We start from the raw sequence: 21,416 nt of genomic DNA, 5'->3' as shown, positions 1-21,416 counted from the left end.
TTCTGGATAATCAGAAGAACACGTTCATCTTTAAACAGATAAGCAGTGATGCTTAATTCTTTCAAAATCAGATTTAGGACTCAAGAGAGAATAAAACTGTTGGACATTAGGAAAAACTTCTTCACTGAAAGGGTTTCCAAGCCCTGGCAGAGGCTGCCCAGGGAGGTGGTGGAGTCCCCATCCCTGGAGGGGTTTAGAAGACGGGTAGATTAAGTGCTTAGGGATCTGGTTTAGTAGTGGAGAGTTATGGTTAGATTTGATGATCTCAAAGGTCTTTTCCAACCTAGAGATGATTCTGAGCTTTTCCTCGAAGCTTCTCCCCTTTCCCCGGACTCAGAAGTGCTCTGTGCACGTTCTCTCCGTGTCCAGCCTCTCTGCACTGGCAAAAACATGTGGTCCAGCCACAATCCCAGAAAGCCGAGAAACAGCAGAGCTGATTGGTGCTTTGAAATCTGGCACTGACTTGCAATGTGAACCTGACTCTGTTACTTAAAGTTCCTGTAAGTCGCTTTCTCTGTTTATTCTCCCTGGGTAATGTGCATTTTCATGCATTTGTTAAGAGCTATTAGCGTTACTCACTGGTACGCATTTGTATATTGAACACAGACTCAATATTAACAGGGACGTTAATTAATAAATTGACTATGAATGGTGCTCCATCTTAGCAAGAAGAAGGCAGGAAACGTCATGGCATCTGTTCAAATCATGTCAGCTGCCTGTAGTCAGGTCTCCAAATTATTTCCTGAGGAACCTGCAACTTGTAAACTCCCGATCAGTGTTACAGACATCCTGTTTACAAAAGGGATTGCAAGTGCTTCCTTCCTGAGGTCTCATCTTAGTGCAAATTCCCTGGCTAAAGTGGTGACAAAGCATAGTTCTCCTTTGCCACAAAAGAAAAAGAACAGGTAAGGTGCCAGCTGTGTTAATACCTGAGTCACATGAGCCGTGATTTCCAAAGCAAATGAGGCAAAACTGAATGTTTATATTTTGCACTGGAACCAGGATATATCCCTAATGAGGAAAATTAGCATGCAAGTTATAGAGTTATACCCAAAATATAACTTTGTGTGTGCAGCTTTGTATGTATAATACTTTTTGGATTACGTGCATGTGTTTTTCTAGAAAGGTATAGGATTATTTGGGGGGTTTATAAGGTTGCTATAAACTTGTTGGTGTAGTGTTCTTAAGTGTTTAGTTATATGATGATGCTATATTTTACACGTGTGTAAGTTGGTGATTGTAACGCATATTTTCTGCCCTTTATATAATAATGTAATAATACAGATGATTAGGAAGCACGTCTATACTAGTAAACATGACTGAAGCTGGGAGCACAGAGATGGACTGTGTTTGCCAGCAAACCACCTTGTAAATGCTGTCCTTAAAAGCCAGGCTCTCATTGACCTTCAGGGAGGGCAGGGGTGGATGTAAGGAAGAAAGGGAAGAGGAAACAAAAGTCGGTTTTCTGAAAGCTTTGCAGGTCCTGAACTGAGGGTTAATATCACAAGAGGAACACGTTTGTATGGATTAGGCAGCTGGCTGTGTCAGTGCTGAACTCTCAGAGGTGCTGGCCGTGAATCACTGTCACTGGATATGTAAGACGGATTGCCAAGCTGTTGCCCAGCATCGGGACAAGGTGTTGGAGCGAGAGCCGCCGCCTGCCTGGCCCAGCCCGGTGGCCGGGGTGCCCTGGGCAGCACAGCCCCTGCCCGCTGGGACGAGCTCTGGGCTGGATGTGGAGCGGGCTGACCTCCTTTACCAGTGCCGCTAATGAGGGTTTGAAAATGAGGTCAGGGATTTGGTTTTGTCCAGGAAAACATGAGGCTGATAATGATGTGTAACCTCTCCTTTCTGTGCACTTATCATTAATTCAGGCTAATTCTGAGGAATAGGCTCATGATCTGGATGGTAAAAATTGTTATAATTGGATAGTTAACTCCCTTTACAGAGGCTCGGGGCACTGAGCGCTCTTGGACAAGCACAGCCCAAACTCTTAAAAATGTCTGTTGACATTCTTGAAGGCTGATGTCATCATGCAGCTTTTCTTAATAAAAGGATGATATGTGTGGGTGCCTACTGTGTTAATTAACTCTTCTTTCTGTGTGGCTCTGGATGGTTAATGATTAACACTTCTATCGCATTGCGGGCAGAATGGCTCCCATTGCTGTTGTTGCATCTCTGAATAAACGCAGATCATAACACCAAATAAACAGCAGCACCAGCCAAGCCAGTGTTTAAGTACAACGTGCAAACTAGCCCAAAACAAACAGTGATCCTGGGTTATTTGTATGAGAGCGAATGTCCCTCTGTCTGGGAAGCTGCAGTTTCAGGGGTATTTTCTTCTTGATTGTATTGATACTTATTTTAAACCCACTTCCTCCTACCCAAACCTGTCTGGATCCCCCAGCCTGTGCCATGAGACAAGCCATGGGCAGATAGATCCATTTAAAATGTAAATGGAATTTTTAAAAGATGCCTAGGATATGCTACGGTGTTCCCCAAGGGGCAGTGAACCAGCCCTGCGAACAGCCTGGGAGCCACCTCCGTTTGCAGAGAGCCACAGGAGCGTGAAGCCTGTCTGCTTCCGATGGCCTCAGTGGGGGTGCTGGGTGTCCCTCCCAATGCCGAGCTTTCCCCAGAGCCACGGGGCGCGCTTTGGGGCAGAAGTACTGGGTAGAGCCCCTGTCAGCTGTGTCGGACCACTTCACTGCTCCTGACTATTTCAAAGGCATTTGATGTGGCAGCTTAGGGTTTGTGTTGCTGAACGCCAGGTCTCCATCACTTGCCTTGTGGTGTTAGAATAGAGAGTTGTGATGTACTTTTCCCCTTTTTTCCCCCCCTCCTCCTTCTACTAACGCATTGTGTGCATCCCCCTGCTTGCTGGGGGCTCACCACGTGAACATCAGTGGTTGGAGCTCCCTGGGCACTTTAGCCTGGCTGGTTTTCCCTGAACTCCACGGGCCACACTGCGTGTAGCAGACACCAAGAAACAGATGCATTCCATGGTCAGGCCAAATATCTGTCTCAAATCAGAACAGAAACTGGGACAGTTTACATGACTTAATAACCCATTGCAACAAACATTATGCTAAATAATGTTTTGTTGTGACTGAGAGACTTCTGCCCCATCTCCCCACATAAATTCTCTGCAGTCTGTCAGCAGGTCAGTTCAAAGTGGACTGTTCCTCACCCAGGACATTAGGAATCTCTGTTTCATAAAAATAAGGATATGGGAAAGGCAATCAATAATAACCTTAAATGTCTGCATCCTCTGTGTTCTCTGTCAAAATCCAATGAGCCGGGCCAGCTGGAACCAAAGTTATTAGAGAGAACATTCTCACAGTATTGATATAAAAGCCTAATTAATTAACAAAACAGGCTAATTAGAGAATCAAACTGGGATTTGATAACAACATCCAGAGTATTAATAGAATTAATCACATGTGCACCATTAAGACCTTGTCAAGACTTGGGCTGATGGGTTATTACTTTGGAGTCTCCTCTGAGCATCAGGAAAAGGCGAGGAAGAGCTTGTAACCAGGCCGTTGTTAGACAGACTGCTGGGCGTCAATTAATGCATGAGGCACTGTAAGAAATACCCACAGATTTCTGCAGTGCCACTGGTGACAGCAGCTGAACAGGGGTCAGCTTGTGTGGCTTCAGGGATCCTATTTACATTCAGATTCTTGAGCATTTCCTTGATCTCAAATGTGATGCATCCATTTAAATGAGTTTGTACATAAATGCCTGTTGTAATTAATAACAAAAGCAGCTGCAAGGACTGTACGTGTCCATTTACCCAGCCTCCAGCACGGCTCACGCTGAGACCCATCAGTGCTGCCTCAGCTGCGTGCACCAGGTGTGCCGGTTTGAACCGATCACACAAGACTGAAGAACATGCAGGTGTAAATTGCGGTAAATCTGGTGCAGAGAAAATCAGTATTTCGTTCTGGATGCCAGGTTTTCTGGTATAGACCACCCAGTCCTGGCTTTCCGTGAATGAATTTACTCTCAAAGTTATCAAAGGGGAAAAAAGGACTGCCCATGATGACGGGCAACCAGCTTGCCCTGTCCACTCCTCCTTTCTCTTCCTTGATGTGTCCCTCAATACCTGTGGTGGGCAGAGGGTTGTAACTGGCTGGTACACTGCTTTTGCCTGGCAGAAAGAGTCCTCTCTTCCTCCTTGCAAATCTCACCATGGATTGCTCTGCTGGAGGGCAGGAAGGCTCTGCAGAGGGACCTGGCCAGGCTGGATCCATGGATGGAGGGCAGGAAGGCTCTGCAGAAGGATCTGGCCAGGCTGGATCCATGGATGGAGGGCAGGAAGACTCTGCAGAGGGACCTGGCCAGGCTGGATCCATGGATGGAGGGCAGGAAGACTCTGCAGAGGGACCTGGCCAGGCTGGATCCATGGGCCAAGGACAAATGTAAGGGGCTCAACAAGGCTCAATGATCTTAAATGTCTTTTCCAATCTAAATAATGCTATGATTCTATGCCTGAGCCCCTGGAGGTGCCCAGAGCAGGATGTTATGGCATGTTCAGCTGGATGATGCAAGGGAAAGCCCAAGGGGACCCAGGTCCAACCATCAGGGTAAGAGTAGTGGCAGCCGAATAGAATTAATTCTCAAAGCTAACATTTGAAGAATGTAAGCCTGGAGTTTCAGCCAGCAAATTGCTTGCACTTAGCAGAAGCAGACATTTTCTAAAGGCCCATTTCCACACTTTTAATGAGAGCTTTAATTTCTAGAGCTGTGAAAATCAATTAGGAAGCTTCAGCCTTTGGACCATTGCTGGCCCTGCCTGCCTTTGCAGGCCCTGATGTTTTCATGTCTCTTCTGCTGTAGATGAAGAGGTTATGCTGTGACATAATCTGAACAAATGCTGACCAGCCCACAGAGATGCCTTCTCTACCGGAGCAAACTGCGTCACGTCCACATCTCCACCTGTGGCTGCTGGGTTTGCACTAAACGCAACAGCTCAACTGGAGACCTTTTTCTCAGGAGTGGTTTGGAGAATGACTATTTCAAGGTGAAATCTGAGGCTTAAAATATGTGGGAAAGGGAGTCCAGGGAGAAAGTGTTTTTTAATTTGACCACTATCGGAATGCCAGTGTTTGCAACGCCAACCCACGCAACTGTTGGTGCCTTTAAAAACACTGCAGAACAGAGCTGCAGGAAGGGTGCCAGGATAAGAAATACTGCCTTAAAGAAACTAAAAAAACCTGGTTTTCTGCACTATGCAACCAAACACTTGATTGTGGGCTAGAAGTCCTCTGGGTGGAAGTTGGATTCCAACAGCAGAGGGCTCTTTTAGCTCAGCAAATGATGGAACTATCAGCTCTAGTAGCTGAATCCAACTGATAAAATAAATAAAAAGCAGAACAGAAATGAGCTGCGCATTTTTAACAGCAAGGCTAAACTTTATTGGAACAACTTAACTGATGACAGATGTGATAGAGAAGTGAGAATGTCTTATGAATTTTGGTACAGAACTAACCTAATAAAACTCCTTTTCTACCCTGTATTTTGTAGTAGATCAGGATGGTTAACCACAAATATCCATCCCAAATTTACAGCTTCTCATTCCTCTATGGAAAATGTCATGAGCTGAGGACAGGGGTTTAATGTGGTTCTAATTTTTAGGCTTTATATGTTGGTGCTTGAGAAATGTGATGAAGTGTTGTTCACAGAATTTTAATATTTAGTCAGGGGTTTGTTATATCAGGCGGGTGAACTTGCATGTTTACAAAGTGTTTGGAACTACCAATTTTGCATTTAAGGCTTGGAGAGAAATCAGGATGAATGAGTTGAAATCAGCTAAGTTGGAATTCTTGGTCACTGGAAAATAATAGATTTTTTTCCCCCCGAGAGCATGAAGTCTACATTATAGAACAGTGATTTAGTTACAACACAGTTCCATAGTCATGCACCTTTTTTCCCTTGAGGCCACTTCATAGGCTCAGGACCTTGGAAGACAAGAACAGCAATGAGCGGATGTTCATGTAGGTGCAGAAAGCTTTTACTCATGCAGTGGCTGAGTTCATCTCAACCAAGCAGCTGGCACTGACATATCATTGGGCACATTTCATCTTCTCTCAGCAGGGCAAGCATTAGGAACGCGCTCAGACATATGTTCCATCTAAACAATAAAAAAAGGACCACTTAATGGGAGACTCTGCACCATTTTTAGATCAAAACTTGTTATTAATGTTTGATTCTTAATGTCATGTCAAGAAGTTTCTTAGAATAAAGTAAACAGCAATGATTTGGTGCATAATCCTTTTCTAGGAACTGGGATAATTTTTTCTCAGATCTGAGGAAAAATTACTGACCCTTATTGTAGAAAACATTGCTGTATCTCTTCATACAGTGTGGAAATTGTGACAGATCTCTGCCTACTCTGCGTCTGCCAGTTGGAGGTTACCTTTGCTCAGCATCACATGTAAATTCACCAAAGCGATCCCATCACTTATAAGCTCTTTACATGGGGTCTCTTCATGGGACACAGGGAATATTTAAATGAAAACTAAATGCAGGCAGCCCTTAGAAATTCATAAATAAATCCATATGTCAAAGCTTTCCACCTACCCATGTGTAAATTGTTGGGATTCTATGTCACCAGATGTTGTTATAAAAAGTGTCTCCCACGCTGAGAGCTGTTAACAGAGGCTGCAAAGAGCACATGCTGCTAGCAAAAGAAACTGTTCTTGCCTTTTATTTCTATGTACACCAGTTTTGAATGTTTTATCTCTTACTCAGAATGAATTCAGTCTTGATTTACATCTCCTGAAGGAAGCAGCAGGCTATATTTAGGCAATGCCTGGTGCCAGCATTTCCATTAGCCTTGAAGACTGCTCATTCTCCTCTTCCTCTGAGGCAAAGTTGCCTTTTAGCTTCCAGCCATTGGGCTGTGGCCCATGCAGAAACCTGTTCCCTCTCAAGACCAAGCGGATGGCTGTCTTTGGCTCCCACCGGCCCTGCCTCGGCAGAGCGCGACTGCATGTCTCCAGAAATAAACAAGCTCTTGCCTTTATGTTGGAACACAAGCACTGCCTTTGCAGATTCTTCTTGGACTCCTCCTCTACTATCACATGAAGAAACAATATCAGTAAATCTGGAAATTTTCCGTTCTGAGGCATTTCATTGCCTGTGACCTGACAGGACACTCCGTGCTTTCCCAGTGTATTGAAGAGCTGCCACCTCTGTGTCACCATCATAGCTGGAGCTGCTGAGACAGGCAGCAGCTGGAGGTCTGCTCTGGTCTTTAGCCTTCCCCAGACGAAGGGGTGGCTTTAGAGAATGAAGCTGGAGACTTTGCAATGGACTTGAATGATTCTTGCCCTTCTGTTTCCAAGGGATTTCTTCATAAGCTATAGAAGCCCAGAAAAAAACACATTTGTGAATATTTTTCTCTAAACAACTGTGGGCATTTCAATGCCAGCAACTCTTCCGAGCTAACTGCTCTTTTTGGAAGCAGTTTTCCACACACAAAGGGATCTGAGGCAGCACCTGTGCATATGTTCTCCTTCAAATTATTAATGTTGCAGCGCTTGAACCTCACAGAGGACCTCCCAGACTGGAGGGAAAGTTAGTGGGGAGCTCACAGACCTGCTCAGAGGGACAAGAACCTACCTAAGAGACTCATGTCCACTCTGAGAGCAAAAGGAAGATCAGACCACCTTTATGAGTCTTGTGACAAAGGAAAAGCTTTCTTCAAGGAGTGAATGCAGTTTCACAGCAGTTTTCTGTTGAAATCTTATCAGCTACCCTCATCACTCATTATAAAATGTTTCTGCTGTCGTTCACATATGGAGATGTTTTAAGTAATTAGAAGAGTGCACAGAGCCCTTCTGCCACTGTATTTTGGAGTTCATTGTATACCGTGTAACAGACCACCAGCTGCTAGGAAATTCAATCAGAATACAGCATTACAGTGAAAAATTAGCCTCACAAAGAGCAAGTTCAGTTCTGTTCAACTGAACAGTGTGTTATGAGTATCTGAGCATATGGCTTCCCTATGATCCCCATTTAAAAACAATCGGAACTGATTGATGAGGGAAATTAAAGGGTACATCTAAGCATTTCCTACAGCTGTCGAAACAGAAAATTATTTAATTTTCCCCTACAGGAATATAGGAGTCTGATTTCCGTAAGGCCCCCAGCAATACCAGCATTTTTTCGGCATGATCAGCAATGGGGATCTGCGTAATGCTTATCCCATAAATGCTGCTTTTACCCACCGACTGGCTTCACTTGTGTCTCTCGCCGTCAGACAGCAGAGTCTGGCTCTGGAAATGAAATCATAATGTACTTTGAATCAGCAATGTGTTACTATTTTTATCTAGTATAGATATCCCAAAGCCTGTACGGAAGATTTCTGGCCTTATCCTTGCTGTTTATATTGACTATGATTGGTATCTGGATTTCCTGACTATTATTCGGGAAAACGATAAATCTTAGTATGCATTATAGCATGCAGAGCAAACAGCATAGTTTCTATCAAGGTGCCTTTTTTTGCTGGCTTGTGCTAATGATAAAACTGATTAAACGTTGTAATTGATTGTAAGTAGAGCTGACTTGAACTATTCACGCTGTCTAGGTGATTAACATTCTCCAAATGGATCTCCAAAATACAAAGGTCATATGATTAGTCTCCCTTTAGTTGGGAAATTCTTTCTTTAGGCGCTGTCTGCAGAATAGAGTGGAGTATACAATGTACATCTCTGCATAGTTAGTTCGGAGTGTCTCTATATGCAAATATTTTTTAACTTAGGAGAAAAAAAGAAATAAAATTGCTTTGAACTCCTTCAAGCAAAAGCTGAGAGGACTTGCTTCCTGGATAAAAGCAAAAGGAAACGCTGGGTTTGCTTCTAGCTCAGTTTCTCAGCCCACCTCTCCTCCTACACCAGTGCAGAACAACCCTACCCCTGCCATGAAAACCGAAGTACCCCTTCACATCACCCTGCAGTGCTGCTGTTAGAGTCTCAGAGCCATTTCTACCCTGAAGGCAGATGCTGTCAGTCTGTCTATCAGCCCAGCCACAGGGGAATAACTTCTGATGATTAGAAGTATCACGAGCTCAACAGCTTGGAGACTCAGCAGGCCCGGAGGACTCTACCGTCAGCCAGTGTGAAAGAAAACAACAACTCCTGTCAAAGGGACACGGGTTTTGCAACGTGCAGGAAATGTTCCGTTACATCCCCCACCAGCGTCGTGCTGCTGTGGTTGTTGCTGTTGGTGCCTCGCTGAGCCCCGTCTCTCCCATGCCGTGGGGCTGGGGCACTGAACGGAACCCACACACGTTCAGAGCAATCCTCAGACTCACTTTTGACCCTCAAGCGTAACAGAGCTGTGGGCATGAGGGCAAGTAGGCTGTCCCACCCCTGTGCAACCGCAGGAGCTCTGCTGAGGTGGCGGTGACAGAGGGGGAGGCTGTGAGTGCTGGCAGAAGTTCTTTTGGATGATGTTTTGCTGTGATTTGGGGGAAAGGCTGTGATCTTGCTGAAACGTGGTACAAAGGTGAGAATATGGGAGGTGATTACCAGCCTTCGTCTCAATTAATGAATGAGTGTTAGCAAAAGTGTTTTTCCCGCTCTGCCTCTGTTTTCTCTTCTCTCCCATTTTCTGATTAAAATGCTTTAACAGTCAGGAAATTTTTCCACTGTGCAAATTAAGAGGAGAAGTGGTAAAGCTCAGGTTCAGAAACAAGAGAAGGAATCATTGGGTGAGGAGCTGTGGTTGCCTCTCCAGTGTGCTGCGTTCAAACAGCAATATCCGGCTTTCTCTGGCAATGAAAATCATCTTCTTGGTACATGCTACGAAGACTTGGAGATGCCAGCTTCACTCTACCTGCAAAGTATTCAGTCTTTATTGGAAAACAAGCAGTGACTGGGCTTTGAATGCCAACTGCTGAAAAAAAATCCCTGTCAGCTTAGACCTTTTGCCAGGTGAGAATGTGGAAAAGTTTCTCTGTGTTAGTGTCCTCAGTCTGGCCGTTGTTCTTTACCCTGGGTGTCCTGTTATCTTAATGATGTTCTTCAGAAACATCAAAGCAAGGGTTTTTTTTGCCTGTCTGTATGTTATGTTCCAGTAAAAGTTCTTTACTGGAATAATAAACTGGCAGAGATCTGCCTCTGGCTATAGCCCATGCAGCCCATAGGCACAGAGGGGGCTTTATAGGTGCTGAGCCAGTCTCGAAAAAGAAGAGGGTAAACATATGGAAAATGTGGAAACATCCATTTTTCAATAAAAATCACATCTGAATTGAAATAAAAAAGGTTATTCCAGTCATTCTATTTTTGGCTAATCAGAGAGCATCCTTAAAAAGTACAGAATTTGCATAGAATTGTGGAGGGTGGCTATTCACTGTGAACTCCTTCTTTTAATAATCTGTAGAAAATAGTTAAGTAACAAAAGGCTTTTCTCCGTACTTTAAAAAGAAAGCAAGTCAGGGAGTTATCATGGATTGATTGTCACAGTCGCCTTCCATGAAAAATATTTATTCATTATTTAGTTGTTTTTCATTCTTTTTGTTACTCCAGCCTCACAAAACCACAATGCAGAGATGAGAGATGTTGTTTGGGACTTGGACAAGGAAAAGAAACACAAGAGGATTTTCTGCTCTGCTCCAGTTAGAAATGAAATGGATTGTTTTCTATTTTTTATTAGTGTGCCTGAACAATTTTTGCTTTTTTGGGAAAATACCAAGCCAGAAGTATTCAAAGTGTTCCAAGGTAGAGCAGGCTAATTGAAGCTGAGTTGTCCTGTTCACTGTTCTCTTGGAGGAGCTGCTCTCTACTGGCTGGTTTGTCTTTTCACCTTTATCCTCATCACTAAGGGGTGAAGGATGTGTCTGAAGTGTGTATGGCAGATACCAAAAATGGTGTGAAGTTAGTTGTTGGGAAGAGAGGGTTTAAAGGCAAAACCATCCCAATTCCAGCAGTATATTTGTGACAGATATTGGGTGTTCCTAGGAAAGGTCGGTACATTTTGTGTGCAAGTATCACTGAATCCAAACACTGTTGGTGTGGACACGGCAACACAAAGAACAAAGACCACAACCAGGATGGACCCAGGAGAAGGAATGGTAACAGAAGCCTTTCCTTCTCAGAAAGCTCTGTGTGTATTTTAGAAGGTAAAACCATGATGGCTTTGTCATACTCTGTCCAACAAAGACAGATTTCTCAGGGTAGAAAATGTTTTTTGTTTCCCGTTGTACTCTTAGGGTAAGGATCGCCCTGGATCTTAATTGTTGCGCTTTCTGCTGTACAGACTGGTCTCTCGTGACTTACTGGAAAATGTGTTTTCTGAAATAAAAAGCCTTTTCTTTAAACAAACTCCGATATTGCTTTCACCCAGCTGACAAAACAAAACAGAAAATGTTTTCAGTAGTGTGTAGGAGTGGGTTTCAGGGCTTCTGTTTACATGCAAGAATTACTCAAGGCAATTAATCAAGTCACTAGCATCCAGTTTTGTCAGGACCCTTCAATCTCTTTTTCTTTGTGTAATAATATTTACTCTCAAAACACCCCGAAGGACATCCTCACAATGTTGCTGTAATAGATAAATTTCCTTTACAACAGATCCTTCCTTTTTTTCCCTGTACCATGAGGCTATGGTTTCTGCTTCAGATTCCTTTCTTCCGTTCTCCTGCTACATTCATTTTTCTCCAGTGCAATGTCTATAAAGTTATTCTGCATGTCTATCTATGTGAACAAATGTACACTCACTGATGGAAAAATTGGTAAACTGTTCTTGCTAATCACAGAATCACTGCATGGATTGAATTGGAAGGGACCTCAAAGCCCATCCAGTCCCACCTCAGCCATGGGCAGGGACACCTCCCACTGGATCAGGGGCTCCGAGCCCCATCCAACCTGGCCTGGAACCCCTCCAGGGATGGGGCACCACCACTGCTCTGGGCACCCTGGGCCAGGGCCTCCCCACCTGAACAGCAAAACATTTTTTCCTGAAATCTCATCTCAATCTCCCCTCTTTCAGCTGGAAACCATTCCCCCGCTGTAATCCCTGCACTCCCTGATAAAGAGCCCTCTCCAGCTTTCCTGTAGGCCCCTTTAAAATAAAGCAAGCCCCAGCTTGTTTATTACATACAAATAAGAGCAGATCTTTCCAAATTTGCAACCATGTAACCACGTCTAGGTAATCACCCATGGTACATTAATAAAAGATGTTCTTTTCTTTCGCTCATGTTATGCTTTCCAGAGGTTGTTCCAGTAACAAAGGCACATTCAAATATGTTCTTGAAGTGAAGAAAACTGAACAAGATCAGTCCAGCAGAAAGGTTCCACTGGCACCTGTCAAGGTGCACAGCTGAATACCCTGACGATCGCTGGTGCCCCTCGCCCAGCTGAGGAGATGCGCTCTGTGCCTCTGTGAAGGTTTCTTGAGAAGAGGCCAATGCGATACCTGCAGAGCTCAGGTGTTTGCAAAGCTGAGGAACACCCTGCCCCAAAGGCAGCCCCTGCTCGGCCCCCGCTCTCGCCGTGCTCTGGACCCCAGCAGAAGATGCCTCTGTCTGTGGAGGAACAAGCCCGTGGTGTTACTTACCATCCTTCTTTCATTGTACCAGGGCAATTCATATTTTATGAAGACAGTTACAGTCCTGACATCCAAAAAATGATTGCATTGTTTACCTGGACAAGTGCTAGCTTGCTAATAGAAACTGTGACAAATGTGTTAAATGAAAACATGTGGGGGTAATTGCTTCAAGGCCTGCTCTGTTTTCTCTTGTTGGCAGTTCCTCTTCCCTTAGCTCAGCAGAGATCTGATATTTCCTAAGAGTCTCAGGTGCCGGAATAAAAAAATATGGTTTTATTTACATAGCATTTGTCATGGTAAAAGCATAGAAAGGCAGTGCTTTAAGGTCAAAAATATAAACAGAATCTCTTATGAAAACAGATGAATGCAAACAGTTGATTTTTGAGGAACACTGCCTGTAGAGTAACAACCAGCTCACCTGCAGTGATAACGAGACCAGCCCATAGACTCGCATTCGCTGCTTAGGCTTCTAGCATGGCCTTGCCCTAGAAAAGAGCAGCCGGCCACCCGAGAGCGGTGCACGCCAATCCTTGAACCAGCCCGCGGAGAACAACACTGCACACACCACCCATGAAAGATTTTATTACTAGTTGCTTAGTCATGAACATTTTCTTCAGAGGCACATCCGATAGATTTCTTTAATGTATAAGAGTCTCAGCTTCCTTTTAAAAAGAAGTTAGTTTTTGGTCCACATGCCTGGGAAAGCAAACATTAAAATGAAATAGGAAACCCATGGATAACAGGGAACTCAAGCTTCAGAAAAATCTGAAATGTTTTGCTTTAATTAATCTCACATTTCACAAATAAATGGTCCATTTTTAGCTTTAGTACAATGGTTTGTATAGCAGTTGGTTATAGCAGCTACTTAATATAACAGTTGAAATCCAAAAGAAATAACTTCTCTCCAGCCCTTCCTCAGCTCTGTTTGTACTCTGAGCCGCCGTTCTGTGTGTGGCGCAGGGATCGCACCGAGGGGTGGTGGCGCGTTGTAATCAGCACTGACCGTTCTGCTCGTTGGACAAATGAAAGCTGGCAGCCTTTGCTGTGCACCCGTTTTGTAAGCACTTACTGCTGTGTCTCTCCGTGATGAAACACATGTCAGCTCCCAGCAGCACAGGACCACCTGGAGCACATTAGCATCAGAGGGATTTAACATCCCAAACAGAGCTCTTTCAAAGGAGGAGTGGCGTTTGCAGGAAGCAGGGTGTGGAAGCCTCACCCGGCCTTTGCCAGCAAGCACACCTCTAGGTGTTTCCCTGCTGTTCAGCACTCTGTAACCTCCAGGTATGCTCAGGTGCTGTGTGGGGTGCAGCATATCAGAGGTGCAGCATATCAGCTGCCAGGAGCTGCTTTTATATTGCTGTCAGCAGAGCGATGGTTAAACACTAGGAGAGCTGAGGGGAGCAGCTCTCACTGGTAGGTGCTAGAACTGGGTTATCCAGAGGAGTCAAGGGTCTCGCCCTTCTAAAAGGAAGACATTTCCTTCCAGAAGTTGCAGTGATGTTTTGGTCAGGATCTATATACAACTGCCTGCCAAGGACAACACGACTTTATCGTACGGAACCCCAAACTGGAACAGATCTGTGATTGAAAATCTCAGAAGTTAGGAGATGCCACCGTCAGCCCATGTGTGTGTGTGTGTGTGTGCGTGCAGGGGCACCCTAAGCTGGCACTGTCCCTGCCGCTCTGCATCAGCACAGTAACAAGTGCTGCAGGGCCTTACTCCTCCTCTAGCACCCCTGGCTATGGATCATAGCACTACACAAGAGAGAAATCATCTGAATCACTACAAAGATATTCTGGAAGGATAGAAAAGATTGCATAGGATTTAATGTAGTGTTTCAAACACCCCAGAGTACTTAAGGAATACCTGCCCAAAGATCTTGGTCTTTCCTTAAAGACTGGAAACACATTTTTTAGTTTAGGAAAATGATTCTTTGTACAGCTGGATTGGAAAAAACTTGGCACAAATAGTAATTTTTGCTTTGTTTTATTTTTCATGTAAAGAAAAAGCGTTTTATTTTTACTGGGGAGATAGATGATAAGTACAAAGAGATCAAACCTTCTTTTAGCATTACAGTATCATGACTGATGATAATATTTTCTCTGTTATATGAGAGATTTTTCTCCAGGAGGGATGTGCATGCTGATGGGATGCAATGCAGTGGCATCATCTCTTGCCCAATGTGGGACTTGTGCATGTGTATCAGCCAGGCTGGAGTCATGGAGCGGCTGTGGCTCCTGCCCCTAGTCCCTGGAAACCCATCCCTGATTCTGCCCACTGGGCTTCACTGACCTGTGCTCAGAAGGGACAGAGGAGGATTTTATTCCTTTGGGTGGATTGCCAGTTATCTCCTAAACAATAATTACAGAGCCAGGACAATCCATCTCCACAGAGAGCATCCCAGCATACATAAATGTATCAGAGGGCACAAACAGACCCTGGCACTTCATCACTCCTTGTGTCTGTAGGGGTGGTGTATAGAGGAATCTTCTTGTTTTACCATGACTGTATTGCATCCTCTAATTTTTCATTGCAAAGTCTGCAATGTTATTTTGTGTAGCCTTTATTTTCAGAGTGGAGCTTCCAGTGGTTGCAGTTGAAATGCTGTCTTGTGATTTGGATTGAATTTTTGTTTAATCTTTAGCCAGTAAGAAATCCTTTGAAGTAACAGAACTGTGCTTCTCTGCAGGTTGATCTGGACAAACAATAATCGGAGGCAGATAGCGGGTGAGCGTGCCGGAGCAGCAATCGCAGGTATGCTGCTGGGCCCCTGACAGCTCCAGACAGATGCTCTGCTTTGGTTTGGCTTGTTTCCTCCTTGCTCCAAAGACAGGATAACTGCGAGAGGGCCGTGCTCCATCAAGTCCCCTCTAATCCTGGCCTCAGACCAAGCAACAAAATCTTTACTACAGGGGCTGCCAGCCAGACGAGTTGGTCTGCACGGAGCCCTGCTGCAGAGTATTTCCCCAACTCACCCCCAAGGGAAACCTTCCTGCTCCTCTCCCTCTCCCCAGCAGAGCTCCAGGACGGGGCTGAGAGAGCAAGAGCAAGCTCACATTTACGCCATGGTGGGGATGGTTGATACGGAACCCCTCAGCTCCACTCAGCCCTAATCATCCCCAGGTCTCACTTCCCTTCCTGCTGATGGGGTTGGTGGTTGGCAAGCATTTAGCTGGAGCAGTGTGAGTAAATCAAGGGGAAAAAATGAGTTTGAGGTGCAGAGGCCTCAGCTGCGGCTGCGTGGCAGCAGCTAATGTGGTTATGATCCAAGATGAGATTGAACGCTGGCATGCTCTGTACCTGTCGCCTCTTGTCAGAGTGCCTTGGAACCCAACTGCCCACCACACAAGTGCCAAGACGCCTGCAGTTGCGAGAGCACCACAGATAGGTGCTTGGAGGAAACAATGCCAGCCAAATAGATTATTCGTTTCCATGCCTCGCTGAGGGTCATGGTGTCCATCCCACGGGAGGGTGCACGGTGGGTTTGCACTTCTCTTGGGCTGCCTTGCACACTTCATGAAGGTGAAGGGCTCCACAGCTCCACTGTGTAGAGATGAGTTCCATGTAATTTTTGTGCTGAAACAACCTGAAAACTATTATTTTCCCAAGTATATTCAACAAATCATTGAAACAATATAGCACATGCTGGAAATAAGCATTGCTGCCCCTTGCAGTCCCATTCAAATTGACTTTTAAGCACGTGAAATGATTCTTTAAACTGCAATGAACATAACTGAGTGTACATTTTAGGCACCTAAGTTTCCCATTGTGACTCACTCAGAGATGCTTTCCTTGGCTAACATTCTGTGGGCTTGGATCTCGGTGTATACATTTTCCGTATCCTAAACATGGAATAACTTTGAAAGATTGTAATTTAGGGAAAAGAATATTTATACTTTAATATTCTTCCAGATGTGTTACGCAGTGCAGGAAAAGACTTTGATATCAGAACCTGCTGTGAGGTAGCAGCTCCAGGTCCTCCTCCAGGGATCCAGCTTGGCTCCCCTGCAGCCATGCTGCCACTGTCAGGAGTGTTCACATTCACCTTTGGGCTCAGGAATCTTGGGTTTGTGTTTAAAGACAAATTATACTTCATTTAGTGATATTGAAGAGTCCTTGAAGTGGGGTTTTCAAAAAAGGCATGATGCAAGTATTTGCACCAGCCTGACCCGCGAACCTGAGCCCAGGTTCTGTCTGTTACATCTGTCATTAAAACTGGGCCACCGTGCAAATGCTGTGAGGATAACCAGGAACCAACTCAGCTTCTTTTGTGGACCTGGGTGGGCTTCAGAGCTCAAAATCTCTACCATGTGTCTAGAAATCAGTTGCTCTGGGGAAAAGTAGGGCAAATGTGTCAGGAAAATCAGGTCTAAATGGCGCTAAATAAAAATGTGGTATTTCTTCATGGTAAGACTGACAGTGTGTTATAAAATCCTCAAGGAAATTAAGAGGTTTTTGCTTCTTAGGCACATGGTAGATGTCATAACATCGTGTCAATTGGAAAGCCTCCTAAGAGACTGCACAACATAATGCTGAAAGCTCTTGTATCCATGTTAATATTGCAAAGTACCTGTGTTAATAATGCAAAGATGGCACAGGGAAAACTTCAGCCTTTGCGCTGATAACTGAAGCTGTTAATCACTGCACTGACTGGCCTATTCGAAAGCCTGGAACACAGTACTTGCAGTGGAAATGGAAAACTTTTCAGAATTGTGTATAGTTTACTGATTTCTGGGCTTCTGAACTATTAATACATAAATCTCCACTTCTTCACCCTAGCCTCATGAGACAGCAGACAACCTGTTTTTGAAATGCAGCAAGGATCTGCCTTAGCTGTTTAACAGGAAGAAGTAGACAGGAGATGGCTATAGGGGAGAAGGAAGCAAAATTACCCTTCCCAAACAATGTGTACATTTCCAAGTATAGAAAAATCATGGAAACCCACAATACTTTCTTAGTTCTTGGCTTTAGAGACAGCAATTCTGCCTGCCTTCACAGAGCTTTGTAAAAAGCTCCATATATTAAAATCCCCAGGATATTGTTCAAGCCACTTATTCTCATCAGTTACTTTCCTCATATTCCCCTTTGCCTCATCCTTTTAAAACAACCAGCGCAGCCAATACCAGACTGGTTCCTTGTAGCAAAGGGATTTCTCCCCATGCCTGTACACCAGCCCTGCCAGTCTCTCCACGGCAGTCCTTCACTCTTCCCCTCAGAAGCTGCGCGTGGTCTCCTGCCCATCCACAGGCTGGGTTGCCTAAGCAGCCTTCTATTTTTCTTCCAGTGCCAGATTCCCTCATGAGACAGGGAACTTCTTGTGAACTTTTCCTCTCAGGAGAACATGCATTTAGGTGTAACGCCAAGCCAACGTGGCTCATTTCCCTCTTGATGTTTGCCAGACAAGGGGACCCTGGCTCTGTCCTGTTGGAGGCTTCATCGAGCTCTGACGGGGACCTGGGAATAACGCAGTCATTAAAATCTTTCGAGTCCCTGGGAAGCGCGTTAGCTGCAAGATCACCTCCATTCCTTTAGGTTTGGTGTCTACAACTGTGAGTCGGGTACGTTCCTGTCTGGGGCAAATCCTTAATGCAGCTTTCTTGAAATTAAAGAAAACGTGAACAGTGGCGGACAGTTGTTCACGAGTAGTCCCAAGAGCAGCAACAGGTATGTAAACACCCACAGCTGAGGGCACTTCAAATTTTAGAGATTTACAGCCTAAAATTTGTTAGATACCTGCCAAGACACCAGTGAGCAGTTAACACATCTCGCTCATTCATTCCTTTTGCACTTGGAGGCCCAAATCACTCTGGCACAAGACAGAGTCTCACCGAAATGAACCCACTTACCCCACACCTGCTAGGGCTGCGCTTGGACCCTTTCATCTCGCTCTGCTCCAGCTTCTCCAGTTCTCCAGCACTTCAGCTCCTGAACTTCGCAGTGTTACAGTTCCCCATTCCCTGGCTCTGCCAGCAGTTAACTTCAGCAAATTCTGCTTCCTGCAGAGCTGGACACATACGACTTCTGCCTCCTGAGGTTTTATCATTCTCGTGCTGGTATTACTCCAGTCCAACTGCTTTGAACCTTCTGGCTTCAGAAGCTCAGGATTTTGATTGCTTGCTGAATTTTCTCTTTCAAATACCAGTCTTAGCTCACACTGCGCTGCCTTCGTCTCCCCAGCCTTTATTTACACAGCAACAGGTACCTAGCCAGGGCGCTCGTTAAGTAACGTACACTTCTGTGCCACGTATAGAAGAAAGGAAAAAATATAGAAAATCAGTTTAGTTTCAGCGTATAAACTCACTCCTTCTCAAACACAGTATCACCAAAGCTGAGCCTCTATCAGAAGGACTGCTCTGCAGCACCACCTGCTGAAAAGAAATGCACTTTGTAATCCAGTTTCAGAAAGGCACATTCTAACTGTTCAGTCAGGCCAGACGTATGCACAGTTGGCTTTGGGTTGGAAGAAATGTTGCAGGATTCACCCTGGGCTTTATGGCACAAACACTGTCAAGGACTGACTCATATGTGCTTGTTTGGAAGGTGTTATTTAAATATTGGGGGGGTTGTCTAAGAAATGTTTTTTCTTGGTTTTATAGTGCTACTGAAGCAAAAGATGCTTCGACGCCACTGTTTGGTAACACCACTGTGAGGCAGCACAGACCTGAGCAAATATTGTTTAATGATACAGTAAATACTGCCCTGACTGCAGAGCATGCAATGGGCACAGAAGGGTTTTACAGTGGGGATGGGTTGTTCAGATGTCCTTTTCTGGATATATCACACTACAGGATAACTGTAAACTCACAGCAGCTGGGCTAATGTTTGCCAATCACAATAAGTAAGTGGGATTTTTATTTGGTACCTTCAAAATCTGTATTAGTTGCATTAACGTGTTGTCAGCGTGGACCAGGGTAGATTTGAAGGTGTGGAGCTGCCGCAGTCCTGGTAGGTTCATGCAGGGGAGAGACAAAGGGGATTGTGATGCCAATGCCACCGCATGAACAGCAGCAACGCTGTGCTGTGTCTAAATTGTACTGCGGGGCGCATTTAGGTCCTTTTGCCTAATTCTCCCAGTGCTGTTTGGGTTGTGTTGAGTTCTGCAGGGGTTATGCTGAGTTCGACCTGCGCTATATTGAGTTAGGCTGGTTATGCAGGTGTTCATTATGTAGCATGAGAACTGCTTTCCCTCCATCACTTGGTGCGACTCTGGGGAAACCTCTGATAAAAGCTTTTTGTGAGCAGCCCTCTGGTGGGCTTTGAGCCAGGGCAGCAGACTTCGTCGCTCCGGCTGCAGCCCATGTCCTTTGCCCTGGATTTCCCTTGCTGCTGCCGGGCGTCCTTGGCTGTGCTGCAGTGGCGCAGGCTCCGGCCACAGCACACCAGTGCCCTTCCCAGCTGCAGCAGAATTCCCAAATATGTCTTGCCCTCTTGTGGCATCCTACTGGCCTCATCATTTCTTGCTGGTGCTGCACCCCTAGAAAATAAATGCCCGGTGACCCCTGGGAGCTGCAGCTGGAGGGTCTGGGCTGGCAATGGCCAGCGCTGTCCTGTCTCTGCCCCGCACCACCTGCGGCATCACACCCTCTGCCTGAAATCATCACTGCGCTCTCCCACAAATAGAGCATAAAATAAAAGGTGTATTGTATTTTTGCTATCCACGACACACCCTCAGGGTCAGTCTTGTTCTTGGGTGGGTCCTCATGCAGGGACAGATGGTACCTGAGGAGCCTCCTGAAACCTTTTCTCTTCTTGGCAGCGAATGCTTCATTTAGGGTCTCTTTCAAGCTCTTAAACGAGTCACATAGGTCCTGTTCTTATTTTAGCCTTCCCCCCCCAGTAACTGCTCCATTCCCTTTTAAGCATAAATGAAGCATTGGACTCTGGTGCATGAGACGGGCAGAGAGGGGTGAGGAACCACATTAAAAAGCCATGCATGGATTTCTTTTCACCTGACAGCTGTCCATCTCTTTCTGCTTATTTTTCTGTCTGGCTTCTTCTGGTTTTTGGTACTTGGCTTGATTTCTACTTTCTTCAGTGCAATTTTGCACGATGGATTTGTCTCACTACTCCAGGATTTTATTTGACTCAACTGCAGAGTTTCTTTCATATTTCCCCCCTCCATCCTCCCTGCAGCTGTGGTACCACAGCTTTTGCCTCCTCGCCTTGCTGCAGGGTCTCATTGCCCTGGGTCCCCTGGTCTTATCAAAGGACAGCAGTTTGCATTGCTGTCTATCTCTGACAGATACTAGAGTGTACTAGAGTAGGAGTTACGATGTGTAGATGTGTTACGATGTGTGGGGTTCCTCAGGGCTCGGTACTGCGTCCAGCCCTGCTCAATGTCTTTATCAATGACCTGGATGAAGGCGTTGAGTGCACCCTCAGCAAGTTTGCGGATGACAGTAAGCTGGGTGGAAGTGTGGATCTGCTGGAGGGTAGGGAGGCTCTGCAAAGGGATCTGAACAGGCTGGACCGCTGGGCTGAGGCCAATGGGATGAGGTTTAACAAGACCAAATGCCGGGTCCTGCACTTGGGGCACAACAACCCTGTGCAGCGCTACAGACTGGGGGAAGAATGGCTAGAAAACTGCCTGGAGGAGAAGGACCTGGGAGTGTCGGTTGACAGTTGACTGAACGTGAGCCAGCAGTGTGCCCAGGTGGCCAAGAAGGCCAATGGCATCTTGGCTTGTATCAGAAATGGGGTCACCAGCAGGTCCAGGGAGGTTATTCTCCCTCTGTACTCGGCACTGGTGAGACCGCACCTTGAATACTGTGTTCAGTTCTGGACCCCTCACCACAAGAAGAATGTTGAGGCTCTGGAGCGTGTCCAGAGAAGAGCAACAAAGCTGGTGAGGGGG

At 45.4% G+C, this 21,416-nt stretch overlaps 1 protein-coding gene across 1 annotated transcript in view; it reads left to right on the top strand.

Moving 5' to 3' along the window:
- GPR26 (G protein-coupled receptor 26) overlaps positions 1-21,416 on the top strand; it is a 144,902-nt gene that overhangs the window by 108,545 nt on the left and 14,941 nt on the right. The gene's annotated exons all lie outside the window — the stretch shown is intronic.

This window comes from Cuculus canorus, chromosome 7 (assembly GCF_017976375.1).
Source record: "Cuculus canorus isolate bCucCan1 chromosome 7, bCucCan1.pri, whole genome shotgun sequence".
Taxonomy (NCBI): Eukaryota; Metazoa; Chordata; class Aves; order Cuculiformes; family Cuculidae; genus Cuculus; species Cuculus canorus.
Note: the sequence above shows the minus strand (reverse complement) of the source record. Positions and strands in the feature narration are given on the sequence as shown.